The 27,973-nt window shown below is 49.5% G+C and overlaps 2 long non-coding RNA genes across 2 annotated transcripts in view; one reads left to right on the top strand and one right to left on the bottom strand.

Annotated features, from left to right (window-relative positions):
* The first annotated feature begins 6,777 nt into the window (after positions 1-6,777).
* LOC138916274 (uncharacterized) lies at positions 6,778-24,811 on the top strand. Its single transcript, XR_011423301.1, has 9 exons — positions 6,778-8,918; positions 16,720-16,825; positions 17,076-17,244; positions 17,695-17,739; positions 18,111-18,486; positions 21,018-21,195; positions 21,410-21,594; positions 23,013-23,031; positions 23,166-24,811. It is a non-coding gene; the product is annotated as an uncharacterized lncRNA (long non-coding RNA).
* LOC138916275 (uncharacterized) overlaps positions 15,818-27,973 on the bottom strand; it is a 22,009-nt gene continuing 9,853 nt past the window's right edge. The window contains exons 2-3 of the long non-coding RNA XR_011423302.1: positions 20,018-20,234; positions 15,818-18,336 (exon numbers count right to left, since the gene is read on the bottom strand). This is a non-coding gene — a long non-coding RNA (uncharacterized lncRNA). The remainder of the gene's footprint in view (positions 18,337-20,017; positions 20,235-27,973) is intronic.

The raw sequence follows: 27,973 nt of genomic DNA, 5'->3' as shown, positions 1-27,973 counted from the left end.
TTCTTTCCTATTTCTCCCTTTTGGTAGTGCATCAGCTCTGCCTCCTTTGACCTTCTGCCAGTCTCAGTTTGATCGATTTCCCTTACAGTGGCCCTGATTTCTTTTTTCTTTTTTTCTTTTTTTGGTGAGGAAGATTGGCCCTGAACTAACATCTGTTGCCAATCTTCCTCTTTTTGCTTGAGGAAGATTGTCACTGAGCTAACATCTGTGCCAGTCTTCCTCTACTCTATTTGTGGGATGCTGCCACAGCATGGCTTGATGAGTGATGTGTAGGTCCACACCTGGGATCCAAACCCATGAACCCTGGGCCACCAAAGTGGAGCACAAAAACTTAAGCACAACACCAGGTCAGCTCCATGGTGGCCCTGATTTTGATCTTTGATATTTTCCCACATCCATCTCCAGCCCACCCATATCCCTTACCCCATACATATGCTTCTGTTAAAAAAAAAAAAAAGACAATAGACCCAAAATAGAGTCACTTGTGCTAAGCCCACATCTCCAAACCAAGTCTTAACCCCTAACCTAATTGCAGTTTCAACCTCCTCCCCCAGGAATGCCATCTTGCCCAGTCAGCCTGAAATTTCCTGGCCAGCACTAGTGATGCCATCCACCTGATGGACTCCTATCATCCCCTAAAGGAACGTGATCTCGCCTGAGGCAAGCCTCTCTTTTCCCCCTTCTGCCCATAAGAGCCTTCCATTTTGTACAGTTTCCTGGAGCTCCTTTCCGCTTGCCAGATGGATGCTGCCCAATTCACGAATCATTGAATAAAGCCAATTAGACCTTTAAATTTCCTCAGTTGAATTTTGTTTTCTAACAGTTTTGATGGCAGCAGCAGGATCAAAGGAGACTTCTGACAGCTTCAAGGACAATGAGAAACATGAGTGTGGTACCCATGAACCCCTTGAGTTCTCTGCTCTCCCTGCCGTTTCTGAGGGCCGTGGGTAAGTCCCTGTCAGTTCTGAGCTCTGCCCCCTTTGCACTGAGCTCCTGATCTAACTGGCTTTCACAGTGCCCCGTGTGATTGGAATCCCTCCCCAAATTCTTGTCCCAATCTCCCCAGCTTCTACGCTGGGAACTGCTGGTGGTTACTGGACTGGGTCCAGAGTCAGACCAGGTCCATCTTCAAAAACAGACAGGGTCCAGGATCAGACTGGGTCCAACTTAAGCTGGACTGGGTTCAGTGCAAGGCGTTGGGTGAATAACATTTTAAGTAAAGGATATTGCTAACAGGAATCTCGAAAGCAAAAAAAAAAAAAAGCCACAAAATTGGTGAGCACGGGTCAAGCACTTAAAAGCTGTTGGAGCTCTCGCCACCTGCCTCTAAGACGCTCCTGTTAGGATAAGTTGGTCACCTCAAGAAAACTTCTATGCGGGCTGGCCCGGTGGCGCAGCAGTTAAGTGTGCACGTTCTGCTTTGGCGGCCCAGGGTTCACCAGTTTGGATCCCGGGTGCGGACATGGCACCGCTAGGCAAAAGCCATGCTGTGGCAGGTGTCCCACATATAGAGTAGAGGAAGATGGGCATGGATGTTAGCTCAGGGCCAGTCTTCTTCACCAAAAAGAGGAGGATTGGCAGTAGATGTTAGCTCAGGGTTAATCTTCCTCAAAAAAAAAAAAAAGAAAGAAAGAAAAGAAAAGAAAACTTCTATGCAATGAGGTACACCACACAATCCCCAACCCAGCAAGTCCTTTTAGGAACTAGTTTGGCTCTAAATGACCCAAAAGCTTAACTAAAAGAAACAGAGGGATCGGCCCAGTGGTGCAGTGGTTAAGTTCACATGTTCCTCTTTGGCGGCCCGGGGTTCACCGGTTTGGATCCCAGGTACAGGCATGGCACCACTTGGCAAGCCATGCTGTAGAAGGCATCCCACATATAAAGTGGAGGAAGATGGGCACGAATGTTAGCTCAGGGCCAGTCTTCCTCAGCACAAAGAGGAGGATTGGCAGCAGATGTTAGCTCAGGGCTAATTGTCCTCAAAAAAAAGAAATGGAATCTTTAAATTCTAGAGAGATAAGCATGCCATCTTCCAGCACACCTACTTATTTTATGTCTAAGAACTATAGTCTTGGAAGCATTATCTACAAAAATGGCAAAATTTATTAAAACAACCTAGAATTACAATGGCCATTATGGGGAACATTCCAATGAGACAAGATCATTCATTTAAGAAGTGCACTTGAAAATAAGGGTTCCCAAATTAAACAAATAGAGTAGGATACCTATTTTGATTGATATACAGAAGCTTCCAAAAGTCTTCAAGGTTCCTAAATAGCTTCATTGAAAGATTCATTGCAGAAGGCTAATGAAAAGTTAAAGAGGGCCAGCCCCAGTGGCCTAGAGGTTAAGTTCAGCACACTCGGCTTCAGTGGCCTGGGTTCAGTTCCTGAATACAGACCTATATCCCTCATCAGTGGCCATACTATGGTGGTGACCTACATACAAAATAGAGGAAGACTGGAACAGATTTTAGCTCAGGGCGAATCTTCCTCAGCAAAAAAAAAAAAAGAAAAGAAAAAAAGAAAAAAGAAAAAGAAAAATTAAAGACACGAGAGGCACCTAAAACAAAAGACAGTAAGACCAATGTGACTCCCACTTCTCCCTCTAACCTCCTTTACCTGAGTACTCATGTTACACTAATTCTCTGTCTGAGCTGCCTTTCCACTCTGTAGAGACATTAAAAAGTCACCTTTTAAAATAAAACCATCCGAGGTTGCAGGTGATCCTCCTGTCTTTCACTCCTTGGTCAAAGATCAAACTAAGGGCCATAGCTAAAGAATTTCCTAAACCCAGGGAGGAAGGTTAGAAGTTTTTTGAAGAATTTAGAATAATTATTGGATCCTATGACCCTGGGTTGCCAGATCTTTATCAGCTTGCACACATGCCAATAGAACTTGGTGAAGCCCAAACAGATGCAAGAAGCAAAATGGCAAAACCCCAAGGATGATATTTGATATCCTTGATCTTCAACATGGTCCCCCTGTGGACCAAAAAAAGCTTGCAATGGGGCCAGCCCCATGGCATAATGGTTGGGTTCAGCATGTTCTGCTTCGACTCCCAGGCGCAGACCTACACCACTCGTCAGCCATGCTGTGGTGGTGACCCTTATGTAAAGTAGAGGAAGATGGGCATGGATGTTAGCTCGGGGCCAGTCTCCCTCAGCAAAAAGAGGAGGACTGGCAGCAGATGTTAGCTCAGGGCTAATCTTCCTCAAAAATAAATAAAATAAAATAAAATAATGAGAAAACTTGCCAAATTCTAGTGGATACCAGAGCTACATTTTCTACTTTAAACCCCACTCTCATAGGACAACAAATCCCTCGGAGTGAAAAACAGTTTCCATTTGGGGGTATCTAATAAAATTCAGAGATTCTATCTCAACCAATACAAATGACTCTGGGACCTTTTACTGATCAACATTCCTTTTTGCCCCGTGATACAGCTCCAGTCAATCCAGTGGGTAGAGCTCTCCTTTCTAAATTGAAAGGGCTAATACATTTTGCCTCCAGTGGAGACCTCACCCTAGAATGTCCTCATCAACCTGAACCCGACCTTTTACTTTCCTTACAATCTGTTCTTGATATAGAAGAGGAAGAATTGCAGCAGAAGAGCCGTAATTTAACCGAGATGCCTGGAAATCAGTGGCTACTTCTAATGCCGACACTGGGAGAATAAAAGGTGCAGAGCCCATGAAAATTCAGAGACATAACTAAACCTCTTCCTAAATGGCCTCAATATCCATGAAAGCCTGGGGCCATACAAGGCCTCACGCCCTCAGTAGAAGACTTGATGGCCCCGGCGGTGACCATTCCCTGTGCAGCCCCTGCAGTACGCTGATCTTGCCAGTCCAGAACCTAATGGACAGGATGGCAATTTGTCCAGCACCGAGAGCTATTGATAAGATAGTCGTGCCCCATTCCTAGTTGTTCTGAACACCTTTTTGTCACAAGTCCCACCAGACTCAAAAAGGTTCCCTGTTGTGGAGCTTTGCTCAGCCTTCTTCAGCATCCCTGCAGACCCCAACAGCCAATATCTGTTTGCCTTTACTTGGCGCAATCAACAATATACCTGGACAGTGACACCTCAAGGGTGCACTGAGGCTCCTCCTCTCTCTCCCAAGTGCTCCACCAAGATTCAAGCACCCTCCAGTTCCCCGGGAAACCAACCCTTTTACAATACGTAGACAATCTCTTGCTGTGCTCAGTTCCCAAGGAGGCGTCCAGAAAGGACGCCAAGGAAAAGTTATGATTATCTCTCAACACTGTTCATTACCTAGGTCATAATCTAAAAGCTGAAGGAATCCAGCTATCTCTAAAACGAATTAAGCTAATCCAAGAATTCCCTAAACCCACAACTAAGCGACAGCTGCATGGATTCCTAGACCTGGCTGGTTATGGTAGACTGTGGGTTCCTTGCTCTTCTCTATTGGTTCCCCCACTCTATGAACTTATCAAAATTTCCGTCCTTAAATCCCTTCCATGGGAAGATAAACACTAGCAGGCCTTTATAAGACTCAAACACGCACTGCAAGAACCACCTGCCCTACGGCTACCTAACTATTCAAAACCTTTCCCCTTATTTGTGCGCGAAAGAGATAAGCAAACTCTGTGAATGCTCATGCAAGAACGTGGCAATAACACAGGCATTGCCCATGACAGCATGCCGCTTGATCCAGTGGCTCGAGCCTGTCCCAACCACCTATGGCTACAGCTGCAGCTGCAAAGTTAGCAGAAGCCTCAGGAAATGACCTTTATTCACGAACTCCACACGCTGTCCAAAGTTTTCTTAGCTCTGAATTGACTCAACATTTCTCTGAAAGCAGATTCCCTCCCATGCAATCCTTCTGCTTTCACCGCCTAATCAAGGGCTTAAATGTTGCAATGTTCTTAATCCTGCCACATTACTACTCCTGCCTGATGAAGGCAGACCGCACGACTGCGAGGCAATAACATCCCATTTTGTTTCCATGTCCTGATTTATGAGATTCTTTGACTAATCCTGAGCTAATCCTGTTTGTTGATGGGTCATGCTGTAAAAATGGAAGAGGGAATTTCCAAGCTGGTTATACTGGTACTACCCAATCTTGAGAGGGAAAATCTCCCACAAGCTACATCAGCCCAGCTAGCAGAGCCGCACGTCCTTGCAAGAGCGTGCCAGTTATCAAAAGGACAAAGTGTTTTGCTTTGTAACTCAAACTGCTTACTTTATTTCTTTAACAATGAAATAGCAATAACAGCACAATAATTTAGTTGTAACAAAGACATCAACAGCGCAAAATAAAACCAAAGCTTCAGTTCAAATTAGTTGTCTCCTTTAAACAGGAAAAATTACCATTATTAGTCTAATGGTTCTCAAACTTTTCTGCACATTTGAGGAATGGGGGGAAGGAGGTGGATTGGTGCTTTAACAAAACAGGCCCAAGGCCCACCTCACAACAATGATAAATGAGAATCTCTCTAGAGCAGCATGCAGGCAAAGATTTCTGAAGTGTTGTCAGTGTTGAGAACTACAAGTCTCAAGTAATAAACAGGGGCCGGCCCCGTGGCTGAGTGGTTGACTTTGTGCCCTCCGCTCTGGCGGCCCAGGGTTTCTAGGGTTTGGATCCTGGGTGCGGACATGGCACCACTCTCAGGCCATGCTGAGGTGGTGTCCCACACGCCACAACTAGAAGGACCCACAACTAAAAATACACAACTATGTACTGAGGGGCTTTGGGGAGAAAAAGGAAAAATAAGATCTTAAAAATAAATAAATAAATAAAAAATAAAGTAATAAACAGTAAAAGTCATGTCCTCAAAGCAATTCAAAACCAAGAAGTTAAAAAAAGAAATATGCTAAGTTTCTTTCCTTTTATGCTGGGAAAAGGGGGAGGGAAGAGCCTACTCATTTTTCATTGGCCTTTATCCATTTTTGATGGCCCAAAGTAAGAGTTTAACAAACACCAAACATTAGAAGTTATGCAAACATGCTACCCAAATTGAAATTCTCACTACTTCACATTTAGAAAGCTCTTTTAAAACAATACTGGCTTTCAGAAAGAATGCCCCACATTTGAAGTTTGCACAGATCTTTAAGTCAGCTATTCGTTCAACTAAGAAGAGTCAATAAAATATATTAGAAAGCACTTAGTAATAACAGTTGTCATAAAACAACATTCATTTCATATACCACGAATTAACTTTTTGGTGCAGATGAGAGGAATATTTGAGTGTGTCCCACCTGTTTCTAAAACTGTCAGAATTCCTTTTCATAAGATCAATATCTTGAACTTTAGACTCTAACATAAGATTTTCGTTAAGAATGCATACACGTAGGCCAGCCTGGTGGTGCAGTGGCTAAGTTACCACATTCTGCTCCAGGGGCCTGGGGTTCACCAGTTCGAATCTGGGGTGGGGACATGGCACAGCTTATCAAGCCATGCTGTGGCAGGCATCCCACATATAAAGTAGAGGAAGATGGGCACGGATGTTAGCTCAGGGCCAGTCTTCCTCAGCAAAAAGAGGAGGATTGGTGGCAGATGTTAGCTCAGGGCTAATTGTCCTCAAAAAAAAAAAAAAAAAAAATGCATACACAAAATACTTCCCCTCTCACTGCCATATATCCTTGATAAATCCCTGGTGGGAGATTCAGTAGTGACTGCAGCCCTTTATCTTTAAAACAACTTTTCCTCATTTTTCAGCTTTGAGAATGATATCACATCAAGCATGGAAAATAACTTTCTCCCTTAAGAACACGTAAATGCAGAAAAACCCATTTCTTCAGCTCCTTCTGTCAGGACTCCATGTTGACCTCAACCACTTCATTCCTGCCCTGAAGCCCTGCTTCTGCAAGGTTGTCTTCAGGAACATCCTCAATGTCTGCCAGATCAGTAGGCGGTGAAGGATTCCTCCAGCACTGGAAGGTGTTACTGCCAAAATTCTTCCCGGAGCTGGCCCGGTGCGGGGGTGGCCCCCAGCCTTCCTGCGGGGGCTCTGCTCGCCTCGCCCCGTCGTCACCACTGCCCCTCGGGGCCCGCTGGGCGAAGCCAAAGGCTCAGTCATAGCCCCCGCGTCGATTTTGCGCTTTCGGGGAAGCTCGGGGACGCCGAGGGGCTGCCCCGGATGCGAGGCCCCGGGTGGCAGGATCCAGAGCGGTGGCGGCGGCTCCTCCGGAAAGCCGCAGAGCGGAAGCCGCTTCCAAGGCGCGTGGAACGGGAGAAGCTCGTCTGGCCGTGGGCCCCGCAGGCTCGGGCGGAGCCCGCGGGCGCAGGAGGCAGAGCGCGGAGAGCTGGTGGGGGCGCAGCGCGCGCGAGGGCGACGACCATCTCCGGGCCCAAATTGTTAATATTTATGCTGATGGCTGGTATGCCTTTAATACCATTGTCCATGATTTGGGGATATTATGGAAACAAAGGGGTTTTCTTATGTCCATTGGGACCCCAATCAAAAACGGACGTTAAAGACATTCTGACTGCCAGTCTCTTAGCTTCTGAAATTGCTGTCGTTAAAATTGAGGCCCACACTAAAAAGCCTGAATCTGAGTATCAGGGAAATGCCTCAGCTGACTTATGCAAAGGCAGCTGCAACAGAATCTATGACGGTTGCAGCACATGTGGATGAAGTCCATTCTGCCTCTGCAAAAAAATGAACCATTGCCAGACTTTTGCCGTCCTGATATCCTTGCAACCTGGCAACAGTCTGCTCCTGAATCAGAGAAATTAAAATGGACTATGCGGTGAATAGTCAGGTTACGGGAAACTCAAGACAGCCGCTTGGTCTTCCTGGCTCCCTGGCAAACCCCACTTTTGGCTTTTGCATTCCTGCACTCACATGGTGCATTTAAGATGATTCAAATTATGGATAAACATGGTGAGGAGAATCCTATAAAGTTGCAAAAACAGTTGAACACCAATGTCTGACCTATCAGGTCCGCAATCCTGGAAAAACCATTTTTGTTCCCAGAGGCGTCAAACCTCCTCCCTCTGGACCCTTCGAGCACCTGCGGTTGAACTTCATTCAACTGCCACTTCATCTGGGTTGTCAGTATGCTCTTGTTATTCTATGTATGTTTTCTAGACAGGTTGAAGCCATTCTCTGCCACAAGGCTCATGCCCTTGCAGTGACAAAGAAACTGTTAGAAAATGTGTTTCCCATTCGGGGTATACCTTCCACAATCTCCAGTGATCAAGCCACCTACTTCATTGGGCAAATCATACAAGCCTTAAGGAAAACCTTACAAACCTCTTGGAATTATCACTGTCTTTTACCTTTAATCATCGGGCAAGGTAGAGAGAACTAATGAGAAGCTCATACTTAACATCTCTAAACTTGCTGCAACTACTGGACTCCCTTGGCCTAAGGTATTGTCTCTGATCTTGCTGAGTGTTCACAGTACCCTCTTGGGGAAACCTAAACTTACTCTGCATCACATAGTCACCAGTGCCGATTGGTATACAACTTTCTGCTGATCCCTTGTTGTCCCGTGCTAGAATGACCAACTACTGTAAGTCTTTAATGTCTTATGCTACAGCCTATCATCAACAGGTTAAAGAAGCTTTCCTGGATCCCAATTCAAAGGATCCGCTTGGTCACAGACTGGAGCCCAGTGACTAGATATTCTAGAAATGTCATCAGAGGAAAACAGGCCTCAAACCCTGTTGGAAGGGATCTAACCAAGTGCTGCTGACCATTGACATTGCAGCAAAACTAGAAGGTATTAAGCCTTGGGAGCACCTCTCACAACTAAAGAAGGCTCCGCCTAACATCTGGGCCTGTGCAGATGCTAGAGACCTCCAAACTTCTGGACTGGGCCAAAATGGCCATTGTTTTAGAGAAGCAATTGTTTGAGAAGTCAGCAGGAGAGTGGACATCCTGATTACAAAGACTGAGGATTGTCAGTGCAGATAATCCATAATCAATCTGTAAATCAACATTGGGGTGAGTTTATTTTCAGCCACATCTGAGGACTAGCCTGGGGCCTTCCTGCTCCAAGGAAGGAAGGGTAGCAAAGAAGTAGGGTCTACAGAATGGTTATATACAGTATTGGAACAAAGAGCATACATCACATATGTTAGGAATGTCCCTTTTACGATAGTCACGAGACTGCTCTGTCAGCACAGCGATTGATGGACACAGCAGGGTGGCAGGTCTGTTGTCTCGAGCTGGGTGGTCACAGGTGGGTGCAGCAATCAATTCGTAGCCTAGGGAGAGATGCTTATCCTTAAAGAAATGCCAATGTGGGAGAAGTTGCACGTTTATCTTAAGGACATTTGTCCTTGTCTTTGGGACATAGCAAATGCTTAAAGCAGATATACAATGCATGCTCAACAGCCACGTCAGGCCCTTTTGGAAAAACAAGGCCAGGCTGAATTAGTGTACACCAAATGGCTTCCTCATATACTCCAATATATCCTATTGCTTGCCATTTATTTATCAGGATTGTGGACTTTCTGAAGATAGAATCAATAGTCAATCAATGTTTAGCCAAGACTAGCTCTCTGTCTCCAACTCTCATTAAAATTCCTTGCAATACGACCTCCCTTCTTTGCCTTTAAAAGCCCCTGACTTTTACTCCCTAGTGGGACACTATTTGGGTTTCTACCCGAATCCATTCTTCTCAAATTGAAATTCTTTTTTAACTTTTAAGATTTTATTTTTCCTTTTTCTCCCCAAAGCCCCCCAATATGTAGTTGTATATTTTAGTTGTGGGTCCTTCTAGTGGTGGTACGTGGGACGCCGCCTCAGCATGGCTGGACAAGCCGTGCCATGTCCGCCCCCAGGATCCAAACCGACGAAACCCTGGGCCACCAAATTGGAACGTGCGGACTTAACCACTCAGCCACAGGGCCAGCCCCAAATTGCAATTCTTTGATTCTAAATAAACGCTCTGCCTCTTAAACTGGTTTCTGTTTTTGTAGGTTGATAATACTAAAGTTTGGTCCCCTTTTAAAAATAACTATGTGCCAAATCCCTACTTCCTCCTCCAGCCAAAATTTCAACCACATTTCAGTCTGGCTTTGCCTGAGGAGTCGCACCATGTTTTCCAAAGTGCTCATAGAGAATCCATAAAAAAGTGCATAAAATGTTACGGAGGAAATTACACAACAATCAAAAAACCTTTACAGACTACCTAAGGGGCTGGCCCGTGGCCAAGTGGTTAAGCTCTCACTTGCTTCAGTGACCAAGGGTTCCACCGGTTGAGATCCTGGGCACGGACTTGGCACCACTCATCAGGCCACGCTGAGGCAGCATCCCAAATGGTACAACCAGAAGGACCCACAACTAAAAATACACAACTAGGTACTGGGGGGCTTTGGGGAAAAGATAAAAAAAATTGGCACTAGATGTTAGCTCAGGTGCCAATCTTTAAAAAAAAGAGTACCTAAAGACTGGAATGCTAACCCTATGTACTAAAAATGCCAATTATCTCCTTATTCATCTAAACATTCAAAGAAATTCTAATTAAAATGCCCCCATAGAAAGCCTTTAGCTGGAGGCCGGCGGGTGCTGGAGTGGTTAAGTTCCCACACTCCGTTTCAGAGGCGCAGGGGGCCCAGTTCGGATTCCAGGTGCAAACATGGCACCGTTTGTCAAGCCATGCTGTGGCAGGTGTCCCAAGTATAAAATACAGGAAGATGAGCACGGATGTTAGCTCAGGGTCAATCTTCCTCCCCAAAAGGAGAAGGATTGGCAGCGGATGTTAGCTCAGGGCTAATCTTCTTCTTCAAAAAAGAAAGCCTTTGGCTAGAACGGATCACCATTGATGGGCCTGTGAGTCTGAAGCAGGATTTGACTTGATTAAGTCCAGTCACACATTAGGCCTTGAGTTCAGAGATGATGTGGGCGAAGCTCGGTGCACGCATCCTGTAATGGAAGCGGACAGAGGCTGTGTCTGCACTTCCTCCCAGTTAGATCCAAACAGCTCTGGTTCCCCGTAGCTGACAAGTGACCACTCCCTCAGTCACATTCTGTGCTTATGGGGACTAGAGGGGACAGTTATTGCCTGAGGACCAGTCCCACTACCCCATGGCTGGCCTCACGGCCACAGCAAATGCAAAGACAAAAAAGAACACAAGGGTGCCAGGACCCTGTGAACCTGCTTGGAGGCTCTAGCGCCGCTGCTTGTATAACCCCGACAAAGGCGGGAACTGGAGAGAGACTAGATGCAGACTGAGGGTCCACATGCCCCTAGCAGGAGGCTAAGTTCGGGGCTGCTGTCTGGTGGTTTTTCTCATGGGTTTCCTTGAGTTGGAAGGAGGTTCCCAAGGCTGCAGGTTCTACCTAGAGCTGGCCCTCCCCTGCCTCGCTGTGCAGCGTGGGACGAACTGCAGCTCCTCTCTGGGCCTTGGCCCATCGGTACACAGCCGCCTAGGGAAAAAACGGCCGCTTCTGTGCAGGCATCCAGCACCAGCGCGGAGCTGAGGTCTCCTCGCCCACCCTATTTGCATAACGCGGGCTCAAGGTACGTCCCGGCATGGCTAACGCGGATCGGCGTCGCCGGCTGGGTGATGTGGCACGCTGCTCGCCGCGCTGCAGCCTTGCTCCGCGCAGGAACCGGCCCTCCGGCCTTGCTTTCCAGCCCAGGCCAACCTCGCAGAAGAAAGAAAGGCCAGGCTCGTCCCCTGACAGCTAACTGTGGAGCTGCTTTTACTGTGTGCCCGGCACGGAGCGGGCGCCGGGGCCGCGGGGAGAATCCGACTCCGTACCTCTCCTGGGGGTGGGGGTGGGGATGGGGGTGGGGATACTGAGCGTGGCGCAGACCAGTGACCTGCCCAGTGACCTTTGCACCAAGGTTGCGGAGCCCAGGATGCGGGGCCCTGAGCCGGGCAGACCCAGCCCAGGAGGTTCTGGGTCCGGGAGGCTTGGAGTGTGGACTGGTCAGAGATGAGTCCCGACGGGCGGGTTGTGACCGACCCTGAGTGGCCGGGTTCAGGAGATGGGGCGTTACCTATAGACGGAGTCGCGCTTTAACGGGAGCCCTGAGCCCCAACCCCGCCCCAGAGGGGATCCCAACCTGTTAAGTGTTCTCTCGCCCCGTGCGCTCGCCCTCCCAGAGCCAAAAATCGCCGCCGTCTCTAAATGCTTCCCCTTCTTTGTCCTGTCAGCCCCCGGGCCCGCGCTCAGACAGGAGCGCCCTGGCACCCCTAGGCTCAGGGCCCGCCCCGGACGCCCCGTCCCGCCCACTCCGTGAGAAGCACCGGCTGAGAGGTGAGGACAGGTGCTCCCGCAGGGCGCCGCCAGCCCTCCCTGAAGCCGCTGTCCAGCCCGCGGTGCTGAAGCGTCCTGAACCCTGCCGCCAGAGAACAGGGCAGGCCCCGCCTGGAGCTGCCATTCCCAACTCCGCAGACTCCAAGTCTCGCCCACGCTGGCCTAATAATCTGCAAAGATGCTTGTTTGCCTCGGCAGGTTTAAACTGGAATCGCCTCCGAGATCCGAGCTTCCCTGAGGAGCCACACGAAGGGCCACCGTTTGTCCAGGAGCCACACGCCTTGGGAGAATGGACAGTACTGAATTCCTGTGCTCCATCCTGGAACCAGCAGGCGTTCACGCACTATGGACATCTCCACTGCCCGCTCCTGACTTGTCCCATGAGTTGTGTGGGAAGACTGAGCCCAGGGAAGGATCCACTCACTTTTCAGGAACTCAATTCTTCCCACCTGTATCCAAACCCGGCAGGCCCTGCTACCTGAGGGAGGTGGGGTGAGACAATCCCTGGAATTCCTCCCATACACATTCCCCACAGTTAAGATGTCTCTCCCTCCACTCTGGATGACCCTCAAATTCTGTGGATGCCCACAACCCCTTCCCCCGACCCAGTGACCAGACAGGCAGGAGAGATCAATGTTCCCAGAGAAGAGCTCTGCAACCTGGAGTCTAGAATCTTGTTCTTGGAGGAGTAAATGACATGGTTGCCCAATGAGTTGAACATAATCATGATGGCAGAGATATTGGGCAGCAAGAAGAAGCTGGGTACAGGTCCTGGGGCAGAAATTAGTCCAGAAAAAAGAGGCCAGTAGAATGCCAGCATGAGCAGCCAGATGGCTGCACTGGTGCCCAGGACCAAGCCCACACTGGACCTACCATGCCTTGGCTTGCCCCAGGACCCCATGGGTGACCATCATGGCAGCCCGGGGCCCAGTTGTACCTTCTTAGCATCAGCCAAGGCTCAGTTCAGGCTAGGAGAAAGATGAGTCACCAGTCAAGGAAAAAGGGTTTTGAGAGGGCACTCCAGAGGAGCTGAGCTTGTAGCTGGCACTCATTTGGCAGAAGTGAACGTCATGTCTTGGTCTTTGGAGATGCATGAAAGGACCCAGATCCAGTGCCTACATTGACAGGCAACTCCCAATTAAGGCTCTCCAGGGTGTAGAGAGCATTCTGGCTGGACATGGCTCTCACCCCACCTCCCTCAGGTAGCAGGGCCTGCCAGGTTTGGATACAGGTGGGAAGAATTGAGTTCCTGAAAAGTGAGTGGACCCTTCCCATGGGCCCATGCACCATGTCAGGGCTTACTTCACACCATGGGGAAGAGCAGATGGTGGCCTCGGGATTATTGAACCAGAATGAGGATGCTTAAAATTGATTATTGTGCTGCATACTGAATTGTGTTGCTGGACCCTTGAAGCCTGCCCCCTCTTCTTATCCAGGGTGCCTGCCAGTACACCCTGGATAAGTGTCTGCAGATGGGCAGTGCTGCTCCACCCGCTGAGGGGACACATCTGTTTGGGACAGGTGTGGACAGTCAACCATGAGATGGGAAGGTCTAATTCCACCCACTCCCCAATGCATAGGTCCCCTGCTGTGTCCCCCATGGCAATGGGTTAAGAACTAATGTCTTCCTGGGCATCATAGTGACCCCAAGAGGCAGACAAAGTGGATATTAGCAAACAATTAGGAAGATGGGAAGACAATGGGGCAGAGAAGGCGTGGGACAGTCACCAGAGTCCTAGAGAAAGCCCAAAGACTAACTTCTGGAGTTCGGCTCACTGCAACACCCTCCTCCCTATCCCCTGATCTCCACTTCATCTATCAAGGAGCTGATGCTAATAGAGCTCCCCTCAGTCAGATCCAAACAGCTCTGGTTACCATGGTAATTAACAAACCACCACTCCAGGCTTTCAACAACATAATCCTGGGACAGGAGGAGGGCTTTTTTTTTTTTTTTTTAAAGACTGGCACCTGCACTAACAACTCTTGCCAATCTTTTTTTTTTTTCCTGCTTTATCTCCCCAAATCCCCCTGGTACCTGGTTGTAAATCTTAGTTGCAGGTCCTTCTAGTTGTGGCATGTGGGACCCTGCCTCAACGTGGCCTGGCGAGCGGTGCCATGTCTGCGCCCAGGATCCCAACCAGCGAAAACCTGGGCTGACGCAGCGGAGCGCGAGAACTTAACCACTCGGCCATGGGGCCGGACCCAGGATGAGGGCTCTTGTAGTCTGAAGGTCAACATGCTACCCTTTGGCTGCCCCCACAGCCACAGCAAGGACATGAACAGCATCCAAAGAAGAAAGAGATTTCTGGGCAGCCCCTGGGGAAGGGTGGGGGCCCTGGAGGAAATGCAGGTGTCTTCGAGATTCGATTGCATCCTGCACACGCCAGGCCCTCAGGCAGTGAGCCAGAAGTGCTGCTTCAGCTTCTCATTGCAGTAGTTGATCCACAGCTGTGCCAAGCTGTCGTTGGGGAAGAATGTGAATCCAAACACATCCAGCAGGGCTGGCAGAAGGAGAGACACTGAAGGGCCACTGCAGGGGACCACCAGAGAGAGTCTCCCTAAAGCCCAACGTGGCAAGGCTCCTGCTAAATCAAATGATTAGGTGTCCATGTGAACTCGAAAAATTCCACAACCTGGGTGAGGCTGGGAACATCACACTGGGGGGTGTACAGAGCAATAATGACCCCTTTGCGCACGCTCAGGGTGGTCCCTGTCGCCTCTTCTGCCCCCTCTGTGAGCCCAGAACAGGCATAATTGGAGGCTGAGGTTGAGAAAAATCTCCCAGAAAGTTAAAAAAAGTTACAGAATAGATGGGGAAAAAAAGATAAGGAACTTAGATGATTAACTTCATATTAGTAGGGGTCCTACGAAGAGAAATGGTGGAGAGGAAGTTATTAGAACTATTTTTGTTATTTCCCATAATGGAAGAGCATGAATTGAAAAGTTGAAGGTCCTCATACCTCATCTCCACAGAATGAATGAAAATATACCACACAAGGCACAGCACTGACAATTTTAACAATACTTATGGATAAAGAGAAGACCCTAAAACTTTCTGCAAAATGAAGTAGTCACACACTAGGAACTAGGAATTGCTAAGGCAACACTGGAAGAATAAAGAAGAAAACTTCAAACTCTGGAGGGAAAATTATCTCCAACATAGAATTATATATCTATTCTGAATATCAACCAAGTTTGAGGGTAGAAAGAAGATGTCTTTAGATATTCAAGGTCTCAAAATTTACCTTCTATATACCTCTACCAGGAAACTACCAGAAAATGTGCTCCACAAACACAAGGAAATGAACTAAGAATGAGGAAGCTATTGGACCAAGAAAAGGGGAATCTGTTGTAGGATAGGATGGAGAGGGCCCTGGGGATCCTTGGATGAAGGGGCAGAGATGCTCTCAGGGGACAGTAGCATGGCAGCAGCACGAGGCAGCTGCCAGGAGCAGGAGGTCTGAGAGTCCCAGGATGTCTGCAGGAGAAAAGGGGCCAGAGGGACACAATGTGAATGCCGGCATGCATGATGGGTATTTTCCAGCTCTGGTAGTCAGGTTGGAATGAATTAATCATACGTACATAGAAACAGAATAGAGTCCAGAAACGGACCTACACTATATGGTCAATTGATTTCTTTTTAAATTTTATTTATGTATTTATTATTTAGAGATTGGCACCTGAGCTAGCAAGTGTTGCCAATCTTTTTTTTTCCTGCTTTTTCTTCCCAAATCCCCCCAGTATATAGTTGTATATTGTAGTTGTGAGTTCTTCTAGTTGTGGCACATGGGACACCGCCTCAACATGGCCTGATGAGCGGTGCCATGTCCGCGCCCAGGATCTAAACCAGCGAAACCCTGGGCCGCCGAAGTGGAGCATGAGAACTTAACCACTCGGCCACAGGGCCCACCCCTGGTCAACTGATTTTTGACAAATGCGCCAAGGCAATTCAATGGGGAAAGAACAATCTTTTCAACAAATTGCCATATAGAGAAAAATTAACTCAAAATGGATCATGGAACTAAACATAAAGAGGTAAAAATATAAATTCTAGACGCAAACACCGAAGTGATAAAGAGTTTGGGTAAGAGTTCTTAAATGTGATATAATATGTATGAACGATAAAAGAAACTAAACAAGTGAAAAATACGTTAATTAGTAACTAGAGGAAAAATGAAACATTTTACAAAATAGGAAATTTAGTCCTGTTGCTTTACAAGGCTCTGCTGTGAACATTTACAGGGTCATAATAATGGAGACGCTGCTCGTTAGCTTAGTTAGAAATTGTTGACAGCGTAGGGGAAGGAAGTAAAGGCCAAATCCTCAACAGAGAAACAGTGAATAGATGTCCAAAATTTAAAACTCGATAAGCAACCATAGAAGCAAACGATTTCAAGATACGGACATAAATACTCCAAAACAGCAGAACGATTTGAAAACAGCTGCCTCCGGAAGGAAGGAACTGGGTGGGATGTGTGGGACAAGGATGCTGTTTTTGTCATAAGACTTACAGTACTCTTTTTCTTTTCAGCTACTACCTGTGTTACTGAGATACAAATAAATTAAATTTAAGGCCACACCAGAAGGCCCCTGAGATCTCCCTGTGTGGGCCTCAGGCCAAGTCCCGCCCCAGTCAGGTGAGCGATCCTGAGAGACGATCACAGTGGGCACCACCCAGGTGTCTGCATTCTGGGGAAGTCAGGCTTCGTCCTGGGAGCTGGAGTCTGAGCTGCTTCATTGCCTGGCCTGACGTAGGTCTCCGAGATGCCTTCTCCTCTCATCCGTGCTTGGCAACCAGCCCCTATCCTCACCACCTCCAGCACTGCTGTCAGTCACAGTACTTCTCATCCTCCTGTCCTCATCTGTTTCCTTGACTCTCCCTTCCAGGGAATTGGGATCCCCCAGAACGCCTGGAAGATGTCCCCCACTCTCCCACCTCCAGTGCCTGGCCCAGGGCTGGCACACTGCAGGAGCTCAACTCTCTTCTGCGTGGATGTTGGCAGCCTGGGTTCATGGACGAAGAAGGTCTTATAAAAGCAGAAGTGCCAGGTCGTGAGTAAGGCCCTGGCACGTGGTCCCCTCTGACCAGTTTGCCGCTCCCCATCTGGCTTGTACAATATTTTTTTATACCAGCTGTGGTGCTGCCACCCAGAGGCCCCACTGCCACCCAAGGAGCCTCTCTCCTCCCCTTGCTGATCCTCAGCACCGTACCTGCCCTTGTGGGAACAGATATAGGTGGAATGCCAAGGAGAGGCAGGCAGGCTACCTCAAGAAACCCTTTCCCACAAGTAACCCAGTTAACTTCTGGGGTCTCTGAGCACATGCCACACATGGCACCAAGCACTGTATGTGCACTGGCTTTTTAACATACTCAGAGGCGATTTTAAGGAGAGGGCACTGAGGCTTGGGCCTTGGGGTGGGCGTGCCAGGTTGTGTGTCCTGTGTCATGCCTTGAGCCAAACCCAGATGTTCACCCAATCTCAAGTCAGAAACCTGTCCTTCACAGGCAGAGGCCCAGCACAGCTGGAAAAGGGCCCTTGGCCTGACCCAGGTAAGGTATGATTTTGTCTGCGTGATCCCCAATATGTGAGCCCAATCACCCTGTTGTCCCTGGAGCCACAGGTACATGGCAGGGTATTCCTGGAGCCCCCAGGCCCGGGAGTGGAAGTGGGGAGCAGAGAGAGGAAGGCTGTGAGGGGAGGATATGTATAGACCAGATAATGTAAGATTTGGATTCAGTTCTGCCTGGACCCGTACTGGGCGTGGGGTAAAAACACAAGGGAGTAAGGTCCTGCACTCCTGGGAAAGACCCAACACACACCCCGAAACAGAATCTTAGGGTCAGGGGCATTGGGCAGAAGAATGTCACATAGGAGATCGGAGCAGGCTTTGGAGGGACACTGTCCTGTGTTCAAATCTCAGGTACAACACTGGAACACGTCCCTTCACCTCCTCTTCCTCAGTTCTCGTCTAGGAAATGGCACCTCCTCAGGCTTGTGGTTACGACTGTCCCAGCCCAATCGGCCTTGGACCACCAGGGGCTGAGCCGTAGTTTGACCAAGTCGGGATGACTGGTGCTTTGCAACGAAGGAGACCACACACCAGCAGACCCACGGAGCATCTCACCAGACAGAAGAGAAGAGAGTTCCTATGGTATTGGGGGGAAGAGTGGAGGTTAGGTGAAATGTCAATGAAACATTTTTCTTTCTATAGCCTCAAAACACAGGAGGATGTGCACGAAGGTCTGGGCCATGAAGTGTACCCGGTGTTCTGCTTTCCTTGGAAGCTAAAACTTAAGGTAACTGTGGAATACTGCATTCAGAACCCCTTATCTGAAGCTTCCCACCTGGGTGGGAATTGAGGCTGCTACCCTGTGTCAGAGTGTCTTAGATCTTCCAGACAAGAGTGGGATATATCATCCTTACTGGTATAATTCCAAACAGCAAAGTTTCTGATGCTCTGAGTTTAGAAAAGAAAATGTCTCAGTCAGTGAGAAAGCAGTAGAAATTCAAAGAAGGGGGTGGTTCTGATACTTGTGGCTACAGCATGAGCAGGGGAGAAGTACGGTTTCCTGTTCACTCTGCAGCCGGCTTTGCCTCGTCTATTACACCAGCTGGGTGAACGGCAGGGCAGGTGTTTACTTTCAAATCTGAGCTAATTTTCACTTCTTTGGGATTCCATGAGATGATGCTATGTAAAGGGCCTGGTACAGGGGCAGGCAGTAGAAAGCGCTCAATAAACTTCAGCTATGATTACTAGCTGTGAATTATCAACTATGTTATTAGGATAATGATGGCCTTATGCCCAGACGTAGGAGCCCAGAAGAGTGGCACCTAACCCAGCAGTGGGTGGGAGATTGGGGAAGGCTTCCCTGAGGAGGTGAGGACTGACCTGACTCTTACGAGATGAGTAGCTTTTAACCAAAGAAGGAAAGAAAGGCAATCCAAGCATAGAGAACAGAAGGAGAGAAGGCACAGAGGTCGGGTGTGCAAGAGCATCTGGTGCGAGGCAAACGTATTAGAGGTGAGACTGAGATGAAGTACGTGGGGCCAGAGAGGTGAGCTTGTTTGTCGGGATGACTGATTTCATAGGGGAGGAAACAGGGTGAGGGCCCCTGCACCCTAGATGATGGAGCTCAGCCACCTCTTTGAGCTGTGGGAGAGAAAGCTGAGGCCCACACAGGGCAGTGGCTCTCCTAAGTCGCCCTGCAGGGAGGGAGCAGGGCTGGGACTTGAACCCTGCACTTCTGCCCCCTCCCATGCCACCCCCCTGCCTTCCCCTCCCTGGGAACCCTGGCCTCTAGTGGACTCTGTCTCTGCATCCTTTGATAGGCAGCTGATGCTGAGAAGGCTCTGCAGGGACTCTGGGTGCCCCTCAGTGTCTGCTGAGATTAAACTCAACACAAAATAAGGCTTAATCAACAGCCTGGGCTCCCAACCCCCATCCGCCATGGAGAGAAGGGTGGGAAAAGTTCCCTTCTTGCCAGGCCTGAAAAAGCTGCAGCCTCTCTCCCTTCACCTTTACCCTCCCCCCGCTAAAAATCCTCCTGGGCTGTTGAGGGAATCCTGGGGGATTGAACAGAGCAGGCAGAGGGCTGGAGGTGGTCACTGAGGCATGATGGGCCTCCTCGGCAGAGTGGGCAGGAGAACCTTCTGCCTTTAAATGTTTTGAAATAGCAACAGATATAAAAAGCACAAAAAGATGCCTGCAACGCAGATGGCACATGTTCTCATCTGGCCCAGCGACACCCCCCTCCCCAGGTCCGAGGCTCACACCAGCAGGAGGCTGGGACTCGAGCTTCTGTGGACTTTCCAAGTGTGTTTACTCACATTCCTGTGGGCCCCTGAGGGCCCTGCTGAGGTTCCCAGTGTCCACAGAGGAGGAAAAAAGGCAGCCCCTGACATCCAGAACCGATTCGACGTTCACAGTTACACATCCATGTGGCTACAAACCGGTCTGACACTCGCAGCCAGGTCATTTTCTTCTCCTCTTGGATGCAAACAATCACAGAATACCAACCTCAGATAAGGTTAGACTTAGACCATGCTAAAATGAGACAGAATAAGGCCACTTCATAAATTTGTCTAAGCACAGACAAAAACAAGATCACCGCGCTGCCACCCATAAAATACCAAATAAAACCCTCTTTTGGCTAAAATGAGTGACTGGAACTTTTTCTTAACAGTTTTTTTGAGATATAATTCACATACCATGCAATTCATCCATTTAAAGGGTACAACTCAATGGCTTCCATTGTGTTCACAGAGCTGTCCAACCACCACCATGGCAAATCTAGACCATTTCCATTGCCCCAAAAAGACACCCTGCACTCTTAGTCATCTCCGCCAAATGCCCCCATTCTGTGACAGATTGTGACACATCCATACAATGGGATACTTTTTAGCAAAAAGATATGAACTACTGATACCCACAACAACATAGATGAATCTCAAAATAATTATGCTGAATGAAAAAAGCCAAACTAAGAGAGAGTACGATTACATCTATCTAAAACTCTAGAAGATGCAAACTAAACAGTGACAGAAAGCATATCATTGGCTCCTTGGGAATTTGGAAGGGGAAAAGGGACACCGAGTGATTACAAAGGGCCATGAGGAACGTTGGGGGGTGATGGATACATATGTTCTCTGTCGTGTTTGTGGTGATGGTTGTGCAATGTATACACATCAAAACTTACTAATACACTTTCAATCTGTGGTTTATCGTATGTCTGTTCTACCTGAATAAAGCTGTTTTGAAAAAAACCCTCATGTGATCTGCCCACCATCCTTAGGTCATCACTTTTATTGGCTTTTTTGAATATGGCAGAGTCACGTCATGGACGAATTCAACTGAGGATTTGCAAACAAAAAATAAAGAGAAAGAGAAATGATTTCAACGTGGACGGGCAGTTCACCCCTTGCTATTCCTGGACTGAGTGTGAGGTGGGAGGTGCGACTCTGCTGGGCTCTCCGCCAGTCTCAGCTCCTGGCTGCCTCTTAAAAGGGTAGGTATTTCTCCAAGCTTGAGGGCAGTATGAGGTATTTTTTAAAATAACTTTTGCTATTTGTGCTGAGTGTAGAACTTACCCGTTATGAAGAGGTATAATATAGCCTTCCCAGAAAAGAAAATACGGCTCAAACTTTTAAGTAAAGCTGGTCTCACGGCAGCAACAGGTTACTAATTGCTCTAATGACACATTCATTTTTCTCCCTGGTCAGTTTCAGGAGGAAATTATTAGCCCTGCTTCCTGGTTAACCTGCAAACACACTCAGAGGCCACATGCAAAGACTGAGTACCTGACTGTCCGGCCTAACCAGGCAGGAGGGCAATGGAGAGAGACTTTGGCATCAGACAGACCTGAGCTGGAATGCTGGCTCTGCCACTGCTGGCTAGGTGGCTTCATGTAAGTCACTGATCCTCTCCGAGCCTTGCATTCCTCATGTATAAATGGGGTGACATCACCAAAAAAATGACATTGGTAATATGGGGCCAGTGCTGCCACGCAAAGCCAGTCCAATTAAAGGACTCCAGCTGTTTGCAGATAGGTGCTGCAAAATGTATTAGAACAGATTTTGGTTCCCAGGTTCTATTAAGAGGTCTGAAGAGGGGCCAGCTCAGTGGCACAGTAGTTAAGTGCACACGTTCCACTTCGGTGGCCTGGGGTTCACTGGTTTGGATCCCGGGTGCGGATGTGGCACCGCTTCGCACGCCATGCTGTGGCAGGCGTCCCACATATAAAGTAGAGGAAGATGGGCGTGGATGTTAGCTCAGGGCCAGGCTTCCTCAGCACAAAGGGGAGGATTGGCAGCAGATGTTAGCTCAGGGCTAATCTTCCTAAAAAATAATTAATTAATTAATTTAAAAAAAAGAGGGCTGGAGAAATCTAAAGTTATAAGGAATGTTTCTGGGCCCAGCCCTGTGGCTAGTAGCTCAGTTTGCACCTCCACTTTGGTGGCCACGGGTTCATGGGCCCAGAGCCCAGGCACAGACCTACACACTGCTCATTAAGCCATGCTGTGGCAGTGTCCCACATACAAAATAGAGGAGGATTGGCACAGATGTTAGCTCAGGGATAATCTTCCTTACCAAAAAAGAAAAAGAAAAAGAAAAAGAAGAAAACATTTCCTTTCTAAGGTCAAAGGACTGAACAGTGTGTGAAGGAAAAGCTCTTCTTCCAGGCTCCTTGTTCCCGGAGCTCCTTGCAGTGCCCCCAGTGCAGACTAGGCCCCTGGGGGCAACAATCCGCCTCTGGCCTCTGGTACTGGCCCTGGCCAAGGTGCCCATGAATATGAGGAACCTAGTGCTCCAGGCCTGCCTCCAGCTTCCCTTGGCGGCCTCAGTGATTCCACTGCCCAGAGGGTACAACACAACGGGGCTGGGGTCACATGCATCAGAGCACTGCCCACAGGAGGTCGTGTGTGACTGTGACGGGATGGCCACCCTGCTCCACCACAGCTCCAGGCCCCACTTACCCCACCCTCCAGCGCAGGCAGCAAAGCCCAGGAGCCCACAGGGAGGAGGGTGGAAGCTGGGCGAAGAGCCGGCCTAACGCTGCTGGGGAACGCAGAAGCCTGCGCTCGACCAGGGCTGTAGCTTTGGACTATTTGTATCAACACAGCTAGACATTTTGCAGAGCCGCTCCACTGTAAACCTGCTAAGTGTTCTGGCATCCCCTCTGAATTTTTAATCCATTTCACTTCCAGAGAATTATTTTTGTTGACAGCCTGTTCGCTCAAATGGCACTACATCTAGTAACTTTTGTTGTTGCGATTTGTTTCTGTTTTTCCAAATTTTATTACTCTAATGTATCTCCCTCTCCAGCTGAAGAAACGGTGACCAGGTGAGTAAACGTTGCAGAGCCATGGTGTTTGTGTATTACGGACAAGCAAGAAAGAAGAGGAGTGTGTTTGGAGGGAGAACCCCAGAGTTCAGGGGTGTGGAGAAATAGTCCCCACCCCCCAATGTCGCTTTCAGCACGGCTGGGCCGCTTACAAAGGATTTCTTTTGAAAACCACCGCTTCCGAACGGAGACTGAAGGAGCGGCGAGAAGACGAACGAGGAGTTTTAGCGACAGAGCCAACACCGGGCACCGCGAGGGGGCGCCAGATGAGAGGGCGAGTTCAAAGGCGGCCTCGACAAGTCCTAGACCCGATGGCAGTGAGGAGTGAGGGGACCGGGCACCCGGCGGCCGGACAGCGCATTTGGGCTTCCAGAACCTCGTGCAGATGACGGGGCTCCCCGGCTCCTTCGCTCTCCCGAGCCCCCGTCTTCTCTCCCAGTTCCCACCCAGAACCGGTCAGCACTCAGCAACACCGGGCAGGGAACACCAATCACAGGCAATCCTCTGGTCCTGCTTTGTGCTCAAGCTCCAGAAGCAGAGCATCGTGCACTCGATCTGTGGAAGGTCCTGGGCCCGATGGAGGGATCCGTGCTAAGTTGGAGGACCTTGCTCCGTGGCTGCCTCTGGGCGACCGAGTTTCCTTGGCGGGAAAGGAAGTTGTCCTCGAACAGTTCAGGTCCTAAAAGAACACTATCCCTGGCCCTCCGCCTACCTCGCTGTGTGGCTTAGGATAAATGAGCTATTCTCTCTAGGTCTGTTGCTCCACCTATAAAATGAATGAGTGAGATAAAAGGGTCTCTACAGTCCCTCGTTTATCCTGGCCCTGCAAACCCAGGATCAGCGTCAGTGTCGCTTGGAGTGATGTCAGTGCTCTTACCCTGGCTAGGGCCGTGTGAAGCTTTTCAAGCAATAACATGCACAGCAGCCAGGCCACAATCATCTGGGGGAACTGATGCACAGGAAAAAGAAAAATGGGACTTGTTCATCGGTAAATATTGTGCTCCTCTTGTGTGTCTGGCACTGGGTTGGCACTGGGTGCTCAGGGAGAAACAGGCATGACCCTGCTCCCCCAGTTAAGGGCTGTGCCTCCCTCATCAGACTCTGAGCTCCCCAGGGTGGGGGCTCTACTCTCATCAGGCTGCCCTCATCAGGAAGGAGGTCGGAGACCCCAGAGCTCTGCTCTTTCCTCTGCAGTGTCCACCTGGTTGCTCCACAGAGACTCCCAGGCCTTTTCCCACACCTCACTCACCCAACCCCAGGACTGCATGGGCCTGGGCTCCCTGTGGACTCCCAGCTGAGCCATTGGCTCTCTCCCACCCACAGATCTACAGAGGAACCAGTGCAGACCAGAGGCTCCAGTGGCACCTCCCCAAGGAAGTGGCCTTCTCCTGCCCAACACTGAGAGGACATTTGAAGTTTGGGGAGCCCCTCTCAGCACTCAGAGTCAGCAGGAATGTACCTGACCACCCTCTGCACCTGACCTGCCTCCCCAGGCCTGCCACCTGCTGGCATTCTTTTGCAGAGGTTTGTCTTCCCAGATAGGTCATGCTCCATTGAGCATCAAAGCCCCACCAAGAAAAACATCTGTAAGTCCAGGAGAGTATCTGCGAGGCATCTGAAGTCAGACTGTCTAGGCTCAGACCCTGGCTTTTCCCTCTGTGACTGTGTGATCTGGGCTCATGATTAAACTTCCACTAGCCCCATCGGTGTACTGGGCATTGTCACAGCACATACCTCATAGATTGTTGAAAGGATGAAATTAAATGATGCATATAACTTGCTTGCATTGTGCCTGGCAGAGTCATGAAGTAAGTGGGCAGTATTGGGAGCTGCTATTATTCTGTTGTGATTGTAGTCAGCAGAAGAGAGGTCCTTCCTGGGCTAGGCTCCAGCCCCTGAGAAGATGCCCACTTCGTGGCCTCTCCCGCCCCCTCAGCTTCTGGCACACGGGAGGGGTTTAATAGTAATAACTTGTGCCTGAAGCAATAACAAGGGCATCTGGACACTGTCCTTTCCTAGAAAGATTGCTCTGTCATGGAGCATGGATGAGAAAGGACAGAAGACCAGAGACAGGGGGATGAGTCAGGTGGAGGGCCCACAGGTGCAGAGGGCCAGGTGGAGGGGCAGCTGGGGAGGGTTGGGAGGTTGAGAGGAGTGTGCCTAGGGCCCTCTCACTGAAAGCCCCCTGCGGTCATCGAGTGGAGAATCCCAAGGGCACATGAGGATCCTGGCCTGGGGACCCCAATCTCAGGGCTAGAAGGGTGCCTGTAGTTGTCTGATCCAGCCAACAAGCCCCTGGTCGGTCCCCATCCCTTCCAGAGCTGCGGTCTCTCTGCAGTCTTCCCTGGACCATGCCTGCAGGTCCTGCACAGCACCACACCCCACTCTATCCTGTGCGTCAAGTTCAACGCCAGGACAGGCACAGACCATGCACCGGGAGGAGGTAATTAACATTGGACCCGGCCCCTTTGCACAGAGACTAGCCTGGCCATGGCCCTGGCCTAACGAGGAGCAGGACCATTAGCTCTGAAGGGGGTGGCCAGGGGTGGGCTCTCAAGCTAGGTCTGGTACTGCAGATGTCTGTTCTCCCCTGCTGGGAGGGATGCCAGGTATGTGGTGCAGGCTATGTACTGCACAAGAGCCTAGGCAATGAAGTGATGTGGACTTCAACCCAATGTCCCCTAGGCAGGAGGCATCTTTTCCAAGCAGCAGAAAGGCCCCTTCTCTTATCAAACCATTCACAGGCTCTGTGTCTGACTGGGGTGGGGGTGGGGTATGAGCCTTCCTCCACAGACCACACCAAAAAAAAAAGCCCGTACCCATTAGCAGTCACTTCCATTTCCCCCCAACACTGCCAGCCCTAGGCCATCACTAATCTACTTTCTGTCTCTACAGATTTGCCAATTCTGGACTTTTCATATAAATGGAATTATACAATATGTGGTCTTCTGTGACTGCTTCCTAGCTAAACGTTTTCAAGTTTCATCCATGTTGTTGCATGTATCAGAATTTCCGCTTTATTACTGAATAATATTTCATTATGTGGACATATCACATTATACTTATCCATTCTTCAGTTGATGGACATTTGGATTATTTCCACTTTGTAGCTATTATGAATAATTCTGCTATGAACATTCATGTACAAGTTTTCCCCCGAACATGTTTTTATTTCTCTTGGGTATATACCTAGGAGTGGAATTGCTGAGTCACAAGGTAACTCGGTGATTAACCTTGTGAGGAAATGCCAGCGGTATTTGTGCTTCCCCCAGATCACACTGGCAGTGTGCTACCCACACCAATCCTCTCAGGTGCCAGTTCTGCAGGTGTGACCCTCCCCGGCCACTGCCACCGGGCCCCAGCACCAGCGGGGACCCATCCGGCACTCAGCAGTTCTGGCAGGCATAACCAATAGATTGATCCTGCTGTTCCTCAAGACCTCGGAAGCAGAGCCTGGTTGCACTCGACCAGCATCCGGCCCAAGACTGGGCAACTAGGGCTAAGTTTGGTGGCTGTGTTTTCTGGCTGTCTCCTGGGTCGCTAGGATATTGAGTTTTCTGAGGATGGAAAGTGATTTTCCCCGATCCATTCACGTCTTAGAAAAACTCTGACGTGGCCCTCCCCTACCTCACCATGAGACTTAGGACAAATTGCAGCCCCATCTCTGGGACCGTAGCCCTCTCTGTAAAATAAAATGCGAACGTCCCGAGATCCTGAGGTTCTCCCGCCATGTCATTTTCCTAACACTGCCAGTACATCCTGCAACTGGTTAAACCTGAATTGGCGCCAGTGGCTGGGTCCTGGGACAGTCATTTCCTGAGACCCTCCCCAGGTGATTGTGAGCCACTGGCCCATAGGAACCCACCTTTCCTCAGTCCAGGCCACCCACCCTGAGTAAAGCAAGACAAGGCTCATTCATTGACAAATGTTTGTGGAGCTCCTACTGAGTAGTTCTAGGGGGGAAGAGCCAACCTGGTTCCTGACCTGATGGAGCTCAGGACCTCGGAGTTGGGAGAGACTGACCAGGGCAGAGATGAGAGACCTGTTGAGTAATGTCTGTCATGAGAGCAGGGAGCCTGGGCCAAGGGCCTGGAGCTAGGGAGACTCTGCCAGCTTGGAGGGGTTGGGACTGAGACATTTCAGACCTGAGGGGATGTACAAACTTGTCCAGGAAGGGTGGTCTGGGTAGATGGAATCAGAAATTCAAGGAGACTGAAATAGCCAGGAGGTGGACCCTGGGACCTGCTCCTGGGGACTCCCTGTGGAGTGGAGGTGGCCAGAGATGAGCTGGACAGGTGGAGTGTGATGGGCCTTGAATGAGAGCTCAGGAGATGGGGTGTTGTGTAGAGATCGAGTGTAATGGGAGCCCTGGGTCTCATCCTGGCCTGGGTGCGGAAAGTGGGGACCTGTCCAGGTTTCCTGCACCACTTGCGCTCTCCTCCCACAGCCATAAACTGCTGCCCATCTCAAGTGCCCCCTGCCCACCTTTGTCTGCTCAGCACCGGTCGCATTCTGACAGGGGCGCCCCAGAGGTGCTGGGGATGGTGCGGCTGCTGGAAGGCCCTGGCTGTGAGGTGGCTCTGGTCCTGCGAGACACATAATCTGACCCCTAAAAAAGGCTATTTACATGGTTCCTAGAAACAGTCTACAACTACCCTCACTGTCTCTAGGTCAGCGCAGCCGGACTGCTCTGCCTCCCTCCCCTGAAGCAGCCCTTCCACACCTCCATTTCCCCTCAGAGGTGCGCTACTCTTTCTTTTCAACCTGAGGCGGGAGGTGGAGACTTCACACCTGGGCCCATGGGTGCCCGAGGACACGGGAGTCAGTGTCTATACTGGAATTCCAAGCGAACCAGAAGGAGCCTCGAGGGCCATGACCAGGACTCTACATTCAGCCCCCCGGCTCCGTGGTCCTGGAACACTAGCCTCCTCAGGTTAGCTCG

The sequence above is a fragment of the Equus caballus genome, chromosome 11, assembly GCF_041296265.1.
Source record: "Equus caballus isolate H_3958 breed thoroughbred chromosome 11, TB-T2T, whole genome shotgun sequence".
Taxonomy (NCBI): Eukaryota; Metazoa; Chordata; class Mammalia; order Perissodactyla; family Equidae; genus Equus; species Equus caballus.
The sequence above is the reverse complement of the archived record's forward strand: the minus strand, read 5'-3'. Positions and strand labels throughout refer to the sequence as shown.